Source organism: Anomaloglossus baeobatrachus, unplaced genomic scaffold, assembly GCF_048569485.1.
Source record: "Anomaloglossus baeobatrachus isolate aAnoBae1 unplaced genomic scaffold, aAnoBae1.hap1 Scaffold_2930, whole genome shotgun sequence".
In the NCBI taxonomy this organism is placed as follows: domain Eukaryota; kingdom Metazoa; phylum Chordata; class Amphibia; order Anura; family Aromobatidae; genus Anomaloglossus; species Anomaloglossus baeobatrachus.
Genome location: NW_027442377.1, coordinates 115,353 through 127,691, shown reverse-complemented (window position 1 = coordinate 127,691; position 12,339 = coordinate 115,353). Strand labels below are relative to the sequence as shown.

Genomic DNA, 12,339 nt, shown 5'->3' with positions numbered 1-12,339 from the left:
GTCTTCATATGCACCTCAATTTGGCCCATTCACTTTTCACACTTCCTCCTTTTGTTTTTTATCTTTCACACTTTTGACTTTCTTTATTCATCCAAATAGCAAACTCATCACCACTCAACCTGACCAACTCGGCTATGTCCCCGTGCTGCAGTTCTCTGTCTTATCTAGATCATTTGCAATTGAATGGAATAGATCCCTTTTGGACAAAGTGGATTCACCTGCTGCTGCAGTGACCACAGGTGTGATAACATCTAGAATTGGCATCTGGTGCGATCTCTCCGCTTCCACTCCAAAGAAAGTTACCTGTTTATTCCTATCATGCATTGGTTTTTGGGGTTTTCTTTGAGTAATGATGATCTCTTTAGTAGTCTGTTGGCGCCCTCTCCTGGAGGAATAGTTTGCTTGCTCTTGGACATTCTAAAAGAGAGGTCATGATAGACATTGAGCTTCTGAGCTCAATTGGGGACAGTCATGGGTGATGAATGTTTGCAACCTACTGCGAAGCCTCATACCGCAATATAAGGAACGTCAAATACTAAGAAAGGGCGGCCTATGAAAGAATTACTACTTTCAATAAGTACACTTAAACGGCTAATTGGGAATAGAAAAACTGTAAAAAGCCCTCTGAGAAAGCCCCCCTCTAACCTTTGATAGTAAGCTTTTCTGTAGTCTGCCTGTTGATGTATTTTCCGTTTGAACTGTGCACAACATGAAGAGACGGAACACTGGCGGCTTGTCACAATGCCCCCCGATGACATCACAATAGCGCTGCTGCCTAGAAAACAAGCTGCGCAGAAGAAGTTGTTCTTTGGGTGGGAGGGTGGGCTAGTGGAAGGAGGGGGCAATCTCTTTTTTTCCCGGGTGGTAGGGGGATGACAGGAGAAGGGAAGCGGGTGGTGAGAAAGGTACAGAGGGCAGGGTTTGGGGGCTGGGAAGGAAAGGGAAAAGATTAGGGTTTGGGGATGATGAAAGGGCTTTCTACGGGTAAGGATGGCAAAGGGTGGCAGTGACGGAAAGTCAGGCAACCTGTCCTGTCCGTCTTTTTGTATCGTGAATTGGAAAGACTGCAAGGGGGAGGGGAGTTGCTTGCGCCCTAAAGGAGGAGTTATTCAGATTCATTGCAGTGGGCGGCGGCTGCAAAACGCACCATTCTTCTTGTTTTGGCTCTGCAAAGCAGCCTTTTCAAGGGTTGGCTTGGGTGACAAAATGTCTTGTGTAGGCGTGGGTTTGTCTCCCTCTCGCTCTCTCTCCCTAAGATGTGTCCGGCATAGGCCAGGGTGCCACTCGAGGCCCAAACCAATTCTGGTTATCGCTTCTCGGCCTTTTGGCTAAGATCAAGTGTAGTATCTGTTCTTATCAGTTTAATATCTGATACGTCCCCTATCTGGGGACCATATATTAAATGGATTTTTAGAACAGGGAGATGGAAAAAGAGCTTGCTCTGTCCACTCCACGCATTGACCTGGTATTGCAGTACCTCCAGGAACGGTGCACCCCTTCTTAACCCAGTTTCCAAAAGCAGAACTCAATTCACCTGATTCATATTAGCCCGATTTAATGAATTGGAAGAAAGCATACGTCTTCATATGCACCTCAATTTGGCCCATTCACTTTTCACACTTCCTCCTTTTGTTTTTTATCTTTCACACTTTTGACTTTCTTTATTCATCCAAATAGCAAACTCATCACCACTCAACCTGACCAACTCGGCTATGTCCCCGTGCTGCAGTTCTCTGTCTTATCTAGATCATTTGCAATTGAATGGAATAGATCCCTTTTGGACAAAGTGGATTCACCTGCTGCTGCAGTGACCACAGGTGTGATAACATCTAGAATTGGCATCTGGTGCGATCTCTCCGCTTCCACTCCAAAGAAAGTTACCTGTTTATTCCTATCATGCATTGGTTTTTGGGGTTTTCTTTGAGTAATGATGATCTCTTTAGTAGTCTGTTGGCGCCCTCTCCTGGAGGAATAGTTTGCTTGCTCTTGGACATTCTAAAAGAGAGGTCATGATAGACATTGAGCTTCTGAGCTCAATTGGGGACAGTCATGGGTGATGAATGTTTGCAACCTACTGCGAAGCCTCATACCGCAATATAAGGAACGTCAAATACTAAGAAAGGGCGGCCTATGAAAGAATTACTACTTTCAATAAGTACACTTAAACGGCTAATTGGGAATAGAAAAACTGTAAAAAGCCCTCTGAGAAAGCCCCCCTCTAACCTTTGATAGTAAGCTTTTCTGTAGTCTGCCTGTTGATGTATTTTCCGTTTGAACTGTGCACAACATGAAGAGACGGAACACTGGCGGCTTGTCACAATGCCCCCCGATGACATCACAATAGCGCTGCTGCCTAGAAAACAAGCTGCGCAGAAGAAGTTGTTCTTTGGGTGGGAGGGTGGGCTAGTGGAAGGAGGGGGCAATCTCTTTTTTTCCCGGGTGGTAGGGGGATGACAGGAGAAGGGAAGCGGGTGGTGAGAAAGGTACAGAGGGCAGGGTTTGGGGGCTGGGAAGGAAAGGGAAAAGATTAGGGTTTGGGGATGATGAAAGGGCTTTCTACGGGTAAGGATGGCAAAGGGTGGCAGTGACGGAAAGTCAGGCAACCTGTCCTGTCCGTCTTTTTGTATCGTGAATTGGAAAGACTGCAAGGGGGAGGGGAGTTGCTTGCGCCCTAAAGGAGGAGTTATTCAGATTCATTGCAGTGGGCGGCGGCTGCAAAACGCACCATTCTTCTTGTTTTGGCTCTGCAAAGCAGCCTTTTCAAGGGTTGGCTTGGGTGACAAAATGTCTTGTGTAGGCGTGGGTTTGTCTCCCTCTCGCTCTCTCTCCCTAAGATGTGTCCGGCATAGGCCAGGGTGCCACTCGAGGCCCAAACCAATTCTGGTTATCGCTTCTCGGCCTTTTGGCTAAGATCAAGTGTAGTATCTGTTCTTATCAGTTTAATATCTGATACGTCCCCTATCTGGGGACCATATATTAAATGGATTTTTAGAACAGGGAGATGGAAAAAGAGCTTGCTCTGTCCACTCCACGCATTGACCTGGTATTGCAGTACCTCCAGGAACGGTGCACCCCTTCTTAACCCAGTTTCCAAAAGCAGAACTCAATTCACCTGATTCATATTAGCCCGATTTAATGAATTGGAAGAAAGCATACGTCTTCATATGCACCTCAATTTGGCCCATTCACTTTTCACACTTCCTCCTTTTGTTTTTTATCTTTCACACTTTTGACTTTCTTTATTCATCCAAATAGCAAACTCATCACCACTCAACCTGACCAACTCGGCTATGTCCCCGTGCTGCAGTTCTCTGTCTTATCTAGATCATTTGCAATTGAATGGAATAGATCCCTTTTGGACAAAGTGGATTCACCTGCTGCTGCAGTGACCACAGGTGTGATAACATCTAGAATTGGCATCTGGTGCGATCTCTCCGCTTCCACTCCAAAGAAAGTTACCTGTTTATTCCTATCATGCATTGGTTTTTGGGGTTTTCTTTGAGTAATGATGATCTCTTTAGTAGTCTGTTGGCGCCCTCTCCTGGAGGAATAGTTTGCTTGCTCTTGGACATTCTAAAAGAGAGGTCATGATAGACATTGAGCTTCTGAGCTCAATTGGGGACAGTCATGGGTGATGAATGTTTGCAACCTACTGCGAAGCCTCATACCGCAATATAAGGAACGTCAAATACTAAGAAAGGGCGGCCTATGAAAGAATTACTACTTTCAATAAGTACACTTAAACGGCTAATTGGGAATAGAAAAACTGTAAAAAGCCCTCTGAGAAAGCCCCCCTCTAACCTTTGATAGTAAGCTTTTCTGTAGTCTGCCTGTTGATGTATTTTCCGTTTGAACTGTGCACAACATGAAGAGACGGAACACTGGCGGCTTGTCACAATGCCCCCCGATGACATCACAATAGCGCTGCTGCCTAGAAAACAAGCTGCGCAGAAGAAGTTGTTCTTTGGGTGGGAGGGTGGGCTAGTGGAAGGAGGGGGCAATCTCTTTTTTTCCCGGGTGGTAGGGGGATGACAGGAGAAGGGAAGCGGGTGGTGAGAAAGGTACAGAGGGCAGGGTTTGGGGGCTGGGAAGGAAAGGGAAAAGATTAGGGTTTGGGGATGATGAAAGGGCTTTCTACGGGTAAGGATGGCAAAGGGTGGCAGTGACGGAAAGTCAGGCAACCTGTCCTGTCCGTCTTTTTGTATCGTGAATTGGAAAGACTGCAAGGGGGAGGGGAGTTGCTTGCGCCCTAAAGGAGGAGTTATTCAGATTCATTGCAGTGGGCGGCGGCTGCAAAACGCACCATTCTTCTTGTTTTGGCTCTGCAAAGCAGCCTTTTCAAGGGTTGGCTTGGGTGACAAAATGTCTTGTGTAGGCGTGGGTTTGTCTCCCTCTCGCTCTCTCTCCCTAAGATGTGTCCGGCATAGGCCAGGGTGCCACTCGAGGCCCAAACCAATTCTGGTTATCGCTTCTCGGCCTTTTGGCTAAGATCAAGTGTAGTGTTGTTCGAAGAGGTGGTTTAAGCTCCAGGCCACCTTAGTACAATGATACAATGCACACTGGAAGGTTGCGCTTGCTAGTACTCTGGGTGGATAGTATATTCATCTAGTGGAAAACATGGCCCTACCAGGATCGAGGCTATTAGACTGAGTAAGGATGGGGGGCTATGGTACAACGTGCCCCAGGACTGACGACCCTGGAGTGAGTCTGAGCTTGCTGGCTTGGGACCCCGGCAAGCCTTGGGCTCTGTAGCACACCGTACCTTGCCTTTTCATACTTTTTGAGCATATTACCCTATCCCGGCCTTCTGGCTAGGAAGGGAAATTTTTATAATCCCGGTCGGAGGTCTGGTCAGCTTTGGGCTGAGAAACTAACACCCGGTTGGAGGTCCGGGTCAGCTTCGGCTGAGAAACCAACACCCGGTTGGAGGTCTGGGTCAGCTTCGGCTGAGAAACCAACACCCGGTTGGAGGTCCGGTTAGCCTTGGGCTGAGAAACCAACACCGGTTGACGGTCCGGGCAGTTTCGGCTGCGAAACCAACAACTAGTAGCTCTCTACTCCACTTGGGTAAGATGCCTGGGTGGACGCTGGGAGCAACGACAAGGCTCAACCAGGCTTCGGCTTGGGGGAGCACCGAAGATCCCTGACCCTTGCTGTGGCCTTCTGGCTCGGAGGGACGGGGTTGATTTTTGGGGACCCTCTCCTCACGGTGGGGTCCACACGAATCCTAGCCTTTGCACTGTTTTTGGTGTGACTTCGGTCATGCATTTTTTGTGGTGCTTTGGAAAGCTTCATTAAATCAAAAATCTGTTCTTATCAGTTTAATATCTGATACGTCCCCTATCTGGGGACCATATATTAAATGGATTTTTAGAACAGGGAGATGGAAAAAGAGCTTGCTCTGTCCACTCCACGCATTGACCTGGTATTGCAGTACCTCCAGGAACGGTGCACCCCTTCTTAACCCAGTTTCCAAAAGCAGAACTCAATTCACCTGATTCATATTAGCCCGATTTAATGAATTGGAAGAAAGCATACGTCTTCATATGCACCTCAATTTGGCCCATTCACTTTTCACACTTCCTCCTTTTGTTTTTTATCTTTCACACTTTTGACTTTCTTTATTCATCCAAATAGCAAACTCATCACCACTCAACCTGACCAACTCGGCTATGTCCCCGTGCTGCAGTTCTCTGTCTTATCTAGATCATTTGCAATTGAATGGAATAGATCCCTTTTGGACAAAGTGGATTCACCTGCTGCTGCAGTGACCACAGGTGTGATAACATCTAGAATTGGCATCTGGTGCGATCTCTCCGCTTCCACTCCAAAGAAAGTTACCTGTTTATTCCTATCATGCATTGGTTTTTGGGGTTTTCTTTGAGTAATGATGATCTCTTTAGTAGTCTGTTGGCGCCCTCTCCTGGAGGAATAGTTTGCTTGCTCTTGGACATTCTAAAAGAGAGGTCATGATAGACATTGAGCTTCTGAGCTCAATTGGGGACAGTCATGGGTGATGAATGTTTGCAACCTACTGCGAAGCCTCATACCGCAATATAAGGAACGTCAAATACTAAGAAAGGGCGGCCTATGAAAGAATTACTACTTTCAATAAGTACACTTAAACGGCTAATTGGGAATAGAAAAACTGTAAAAAGCCCTCTGAGAAAGCCCCCCTCTAACCTTTGATAGTAAGCTTTTCTGTAGTCTGCCTGTTGATGTATTTTCCGTTTGAACTGTGCACAACATGAAGAGACGGAACACTGGCGGCTTGTCACAATGCCCCCCGATGACATCACAATAGCGCTGCTGCCTAGAAAACAAGCTGCGCAGAAGAAGTTGTTCTTTGGGTGGGAGGGTGGGCTAGTGGAAGGAGGGGGCAATCTCTTTTTTTCCCGGGTGGTAGGGGGATGACAGGAGAAGGGAAGCGGGTGGTGAGAAAGGTACAGAGGGCAGGGTTTGGGGGCTGGGAAGGAAAGGGAAAAGATTAGGGTTTGGGGATGATGAAAGGGCTTTCTACGGGTAAGGATGGCAAAGGGTGGCAGTGACGGAAAGTCAGGCAACCTGTCCTGTCCGTCTTTTTGTATCGTGAATTGGAAAGACTGCAAGGGGGAGGGGAGTTGCTTGCGCCCTAAAGGAGGAGTTATTCAGATTCATTGCAGTGGGCGGCGGCTGCAAAACGCACCATTCTTCTTGTTTTGGCTCTGCAAAGCAGCCTTTTCAAGGGTTGGCTTGGGTGACAAAATGTCTTGTGTAGGCGTGGGTTTGTCTCCCTCTCGCTCTCTCTCCCTAAGATGTGTCCGGCATAGGCCAGGGTGCCACTCGAGGCCCAAACCAATTCTGGTTATCGCTTCTCGGCCTTTTGGCTAAGATCAAGTGTAGTATCTGTTCTTATCAGTTTAATATCTGATACGTCCCCTATCTGGGGACCATATATTAAATGGATTTTTAGAACAGGGAGATGGAAAAAGAGCTTGCTCTGTCCACTCCACGCATTGACCTGGTATTGCAGTACCTCCAGGAACGGTGCACCCCTTCTTAACCCAGTTTCCAAAAGCAGAACTCAATTCACCTGATTCATATTAGCCCGATTTAATGAATTGGAAGAAAGCATACGTCTTCATATGCACCTCAATTTGGCCCATTCACTTTTCACACTTCCTCCTTTTGTTTTTTATCTTTCACACTTTTGACTTTCTTTATTCATCCAAATAGCAAACTCATCACCACTCAACCTGACCAACTCGGCTATGTCCCCGTGCTGCAGTTCTCTGTCTTATCAGATCATTTGCAATTGAATGGAATAGATCCCTTTTGGACAAAGTGGATTCACCTGCTGCTGCAGTGACCACAGGTGTGATAACATCTAGAATTGGCATCTGGTGCGATCTCTCCGCTTCCACTCCAAAGAAAGTTACCTGTTTATTCCTATCATGCATTGGTTTTTGGGGTTTTCTTTGAGTAATGATGATCTCTTTAGTAGTCTGTTGGCGCCCTCTCCTGGAGGAATAGTTTGCTTGCTCTTGGACATTCTAAAAGAGAGGTCATGATAGACATTGAGCTTCTGAGCTCAATTGGGGACAGTCATGGGTGATGAATGTTTGCAACCTACTGCGAAGCCTCATACCGCAATATAAGGAACGTCAAATACTAAGAAAGGGCGGCCTATGAAAGAATTACTACTTTCAATAAGTACACTTAAACGGCTAATTGGGAATAGAAAAACTGTAAAAAGCCCTCTGAGAAAGCCCCCCTCTAACCTTTGATAGTAAGCTTTTCTGTAGTCTGCCTGTTGATGTATTTTCCGTTTGAACTGTGCACAACATGAAGAGACGGAACACTGGCGGCTTGTCACAATGCCCCCCGATGACATCACAATAGCGCTGCTGCCTAGAAAACAAGCTGCGCAGAAGAAGTTGTTCTTTGGGTGGGAGGGTGGGCTAGTGGAAGGAGGGGGCAATCTCTTTTTTTCCCGGGTGGTAGGGGGATGACAGGAGAAGGGAAGCGGGTGGTGAGAAAGGTACAGAGGGCAGGGTTTGGGGGCTGGGAAGGAAAGGGAAAAGATTAGGGTTTGGGGATGATGAAAGGGCTTTCTACGGGTAAGGATGGCAAAGGGTGGCAGTGACGGAAAGTCAGGCAACCTGTCCTGTCCGTCTTTTTGTATCGTGAATTGGAAAGACTGCAAGGGGGAGGGGAGTTGCTTGCGCCCTAAAGGAGGAGTTATTCAGATTCATTGCAGTGGGCGGCGGCTGCAAAACGCACCATTCTTCTTGTTTTGGCTCTGCAAAGCAGCCTTTTCAAGGGTTGGCTTGGGTGACAAAATGTCTTGTGTAGGCGTGGGTTTGTCTCCCTCTCGCTCTCTCTCCCTAAGATGTGTCCGGCATAGGCCAGGGTGCCACTCGAGGCCCAAACCAATTCTGGTTATCGCTTCTCGGCCTTTTGGCTAAGATCAAGTGTAGTATCTGTTCTTATCAGTTTAATATCTGATACGTCCCCTATCTGGGGACCATATATTAAATGGATTTTTAGAACAGGGAGATGGAAAAAGAGCTTGCTCTGTCCACTCCACGCATTGACCTGGTATTGCAGTACCTCCAGGAACGGTGCACCCCTTCTTAACCCAGTTTCCAAAAGCAGAACTCAATTCACCTGATTCATATTAGCCCGATTTAATGAATTGGAAGAAAGCATACGTCTTCATATGCACCTCAATTTGGCCCATTCACTTTTCACACTTCCTCCTTTTGTTTTTTATCTTTCACACTTTTGACTTTCTTTATTCATCCAAATAGCAAACTCATCACCACTCAACCTGACCAACTCGGCTATGTCCCCGTGCTGCAGTTCTCTGTCTTATCTAGATCATTTGCAATTGAATGGAATAGATCCCTTTTGGACAAAGTGGATTCACCTGCTGCTGCAGTGACCACAGGTGTGATAACATCTAGAATTGGCATCTGGTGCGATCTCTCCGCTTCCACTCCAAAGAAAGTTACCTGTTTATTCCTATCATGCATTGGTTTTTGGGGTTTTCTTTGAGTAATGATGATCTCTTTAGTAGTCTGTTGGCGCCCTCTCCTGGAGGAATAGTTTGCTTGCTCTTGGACATTCTAAAAGAGAGGTCATGATAGACATTGAGCTTCTGAGCTCAATTGGGGACAGTCATGGGTGATGAATGTTTGCAACCTACTGCGAAGCCTCATACCGCAATATAAGGAACGTCAAATACTAAGAAAGGGCGGCCTATGAAAGAATTACTACTTTCAATAAGTACACTTAAACGGCTAATTGGGAATAGAAAAACTGTAAAAAGCCCTCTGAGAAAGCCCCCCTCTAACCTTTGATAGTAAGCTTTTCTGTAGTCTGCCTGTTGATGTATTTTCCGTTTGAACTGTGCACAACATGAAGAGACGGAACACTGGCGGCTTGTCACAATGCCCCCCGATGACATCACAATAGCGCTGCTGCCTAGAAAACAAGCTGCGCAGAAGAAGTTGTTCTTTGGGTGGGAGGGTGGGCTAGTGGAAGGAGGGGGCAATCTCTTTTTTTCCCGGGTGGTAGGGGGATGACAGGAGAAGGGAAGCGGGTGGTGAGAAAGGTACAGAGGGCAGGGTTTGGGGGCTGGGAAGGAAAGGGAAAAGATTAGGGTTTGGGGATGATGAAAGGGCTTTCTACGGGTAAGGATGGCAAAGGGTGGCAGTGACGGAAAGTCAGGCAACCTGTCCTGTCCGTCTTTTTGTATCGTGAATTGGAAAGACTGCAAGGGGGAGGGGAGTTGCTTGCGCCCTAAAGGAGGAGTTATTCAGATTCATTGCAGTGGGCGGCGGCTGCAAAACGCACCATTCTTCTTGTTTTGGCTCTGCAAAGCAGCCTTTTCAAGGGTTGGCTTGGGTGACAAAATGTCTTGTGTAGGCGTGGGTTTGTCTCCCTCTCGCTCTCTCTCCCTAAGATGTGTCCGGCATAGGCCAGGGTGCCACTCGAGGCCCAAACCAATTCTGGTTATCGCTTCTCGGCCTTTTGGCTAAGATCAAGTGTAGTATCTGTTCTTATCAGTTTAATATCTGATACGTCCCCTATCTGGGGACCATATATTAAATGGATTTTTAGAACAGGGAGATGGAAAAAGAGCTTGCTCTGTCCACTCCACGCATTGACCTGGTATTGCAGTACCTCCAGGAACGGTGCACCCCTTCTTAACCCAGTTTCCAAAAGCAGAACTCAATTCACCTGATTCATATTAGCCCGATTTAATGAATTGGAAGAAAGCATACGTCTTCATATGCACCTCAATTTGGCCCATTCACTTTTCACACTTCCTCCTTTTGTTTTTTATCTTTCACACTTTTGACTTTCTTTATTCATCCAAATAGCAAACTCATCACCACTCAACCTGACCAACTCGGCTATGTCCCCGTGCTGCAGTTCTCTGTCTTATCTAGATCATTTGCAATTGAATGGAATAGATCCCTTTTGGACAAAGTGGATTCACCTGCTGCTGCAGTGACCACAGGTGTGATAACATCTAGAATTGGCATCTGGTGCGATCTCTCCGCTTCCACTCCAAAGAAAGTTACCTGTTTATTCCTATCATGCATTGGTTTTTGGGGTTTTCTTTGAGTAATGATGATCTCTTTAGTAGTCTGTTGGCGCCCTCTCCTGGAGGAATAGTTTGCTTGCTCTTGGACATTCTAAAAGAGAGGTCATGATAGACATTGAGCTTCTGAGCTCAATTGGGGACAGTCATGGGTGATGAATGTTTGCAACCTACTGCGAAGCCTCATACCGCAATATAAGGAACGTCAAATACTAAGAAAGGGCGGCCTATGAAAGAATTACTACTTTCAATAAGTACACTTAAACGGCTAATTGGGAATAGAAAAACTGTAAAAAGCCCTCTGAGAAAGCCCCCCTCTAACCTTTGATAGTAAGCTTTTCTGTAGTCTGCCTGTTGATGTATTTTCCGTTTGAACTGTGCACAACATGAAGAGACGGAACACTGGCGGCTTGTCACAATGCCCCCCGATGACATCACAATAGCGCTGCTGCCTAGAAAACAAGCTGCGCAGAAGAAGTTGTTCTTTGGGTGGGAGGGTGGGCTAGTGGAAGGAGGGGGCAATCTCTTTTTTTCCCGGGTGGTAGGGGGATGACAGGAGAAGGGAAGCGGGTGGTGAGAAAGGTACAGAGGGCAGGGTTTGGGGGCTGGGAAGGAAAGGGAAAAGATTAGGGTTTGGGGATGATGAAAGGGCTTTCTACGGGTAAGGATGGCAAAGGGTGGCAGTGACGGAAAGTCAGGCAACCTGTCCTGTCCGTCTTTTTGTATCGTGAATTGGAAAGACTGCAAGGGGGAGGGGAGTTGCTTGCGCCCTAAAGGAGGAGTTATTCAGATTCATTGCAGTGGGCGGCGGCTGCAAAACGCACCATTCTTCTTGTTTTGGCTCTGCAAAGCAGCCTTTTCAAGGGTTGGCTTGGGTGACAAAATGTCTTGTGTAGGCGTGGGTTTGTCTCCCTCTCGCTCTCTCTCCCTAAGATGTGTCCGGCATAGGCCAGGGTGCCACTCGAGGCCCAAACCAATTCTGGTTATCGCTTCTCGGCCTTTTGGCTAAGATCAAGTGTAGTATCTGTTCTTATCAGTTTAATATCTGATACGTCCCCTATCTGGGGACCATATATTAAATGGATTTTTAGAACAGGGAGATGGAAAAAGAGCTTGCTCTGTCCACTCCACGCATTGACCTGGTATTGCAGTACCTCCAGGAACGGTGCACCCCTTCTTAACCCAGTTTCCAAAAGCAGAACTCAATTCACCTGATTCATATTAGCCCGATTTAATGAATTGGAAGAAAGCATACGTCTTCATATGCACCTCAATTTGGCCCATTCACTTTTCACACTTCCTCCTTTTGTTTTTTATCTTTCACACTTTTGACTTTCTTTATTCATCCAAATAGCAAACTCATCACCACTCAACCTGACCAACTCGGCTATGTCCCCGTGCTGCAGTTCTCTGTCTTATCTAGATCATTTGCAATTGAATGGAATAGATCCCTTTTGGACAAAGTGGATTCACCTGCTGCTGCAGTGACCACAGGTGTGATAACATCTAGAATTGGCATCTGGTGCGATCTCTCCGCTTCCACTCCAAAGAAAGTTACCTGTTTATTCCTATCATGCATTGGTTTTTGGGGTTTTCTTTGAGTAATGATGATCTCTTTAGTAGTCTGTTGGCGCCCTCTCCTGGAGGAATAGTTTGCTTGCTCTTGGACATTCTAAAAGAGAGGTCATGATAGACATTGAGCTTCTGAGCTCAATTGGGGACAGTCATGGGTGATGAATGTTTGC

At 46.7% G+C, this 12,339-nt stretch overlaps 7 non-coding genes across 7 annotated transcripts; all 7 read left to right on the top strand.

Moving 5' to 3' along the window:
• The first annotated feature begins 1,308 nt into the window (after positions 1-1,308).
• Positions 1,309-1,499, top strand: LOC142266906 (U2 spliceosomal RNA). The gene has a single exon (XR_012732881.1). It is a non-coding gene; the product is annotated as a U2 spliceosomal RNA (small nuclear RNA).
• A 1,387-nt stretch (positions 1,500-2,886) lies between these two features.
• On the top strand, positions 2,887-3,077 carry LOC142266905 (U2 spliceosomal RNA). The gene has a single exon (XR_012732880.1). It is a non-coding gene; the product is annotated as a U2 spliceosomal RNA (small nuclear RNA).
• Positions 3,078-5,266: 2,189 nt separating this feature from the next.
• On the top strand, positions 5,267-5,459 carry LOC142266912 (U2 spliceosomal RNA). The gene has a single exon (XR_012732886.1). It is a non-coding gene; the product is annotated as a U2 spliceosomal RNA (small nuclear RNA).
• Positions 5,460-6,846: 1,387 nt separating this feature from the next.
• LOC142266903 (U2 spliceosomal RNA) lies at positions 6,847-7,037 on the top strand. Its single transcript, XR_012732878.1, has one exon. It is a non-coding gene; the product is annotated as a U2 spliceosomal RNA (small nuclear RNA).
• A 1,386-nt stretch (positions 7,038-8,423) lies between these two features.
• LOC142266902 (U2 spliceosomal RNA) lies at positions 8,424-8,614 on the top strand. Its single transcript, XR_012732877.1, has one exon. It is a non-coding gene; the product is annotated as a U2 spliceosomal RNA (small nuclear RNA).
• Positions 8,615-10,001: 1,387 nt separating this feature from the next.
• Positions 10,002-10,192, top strand: LOC142266901 (U2 spliceosomal RNA). Its single transcript, XR_012732876.1, has one exon. It is a non-coding gene; the product is annotated as a U2 spliceosomal RNA (small nuclear RNA).
• A 1,387-nt stretch (positions 10,193-11,579) lies between these two features.
• Positions 11,580-11,770, top strand: LOC142266899 (U2 spliceosomal RNA). The gene has a single exon (XR_012732875.1). It is a non-coding gene; the product is annotated as a U2 spliceosomal RNA (small nuclear RNA).
• The last annotated feature ends 569 nt before the right edge of the window (positions 11,771-12,339 follow it).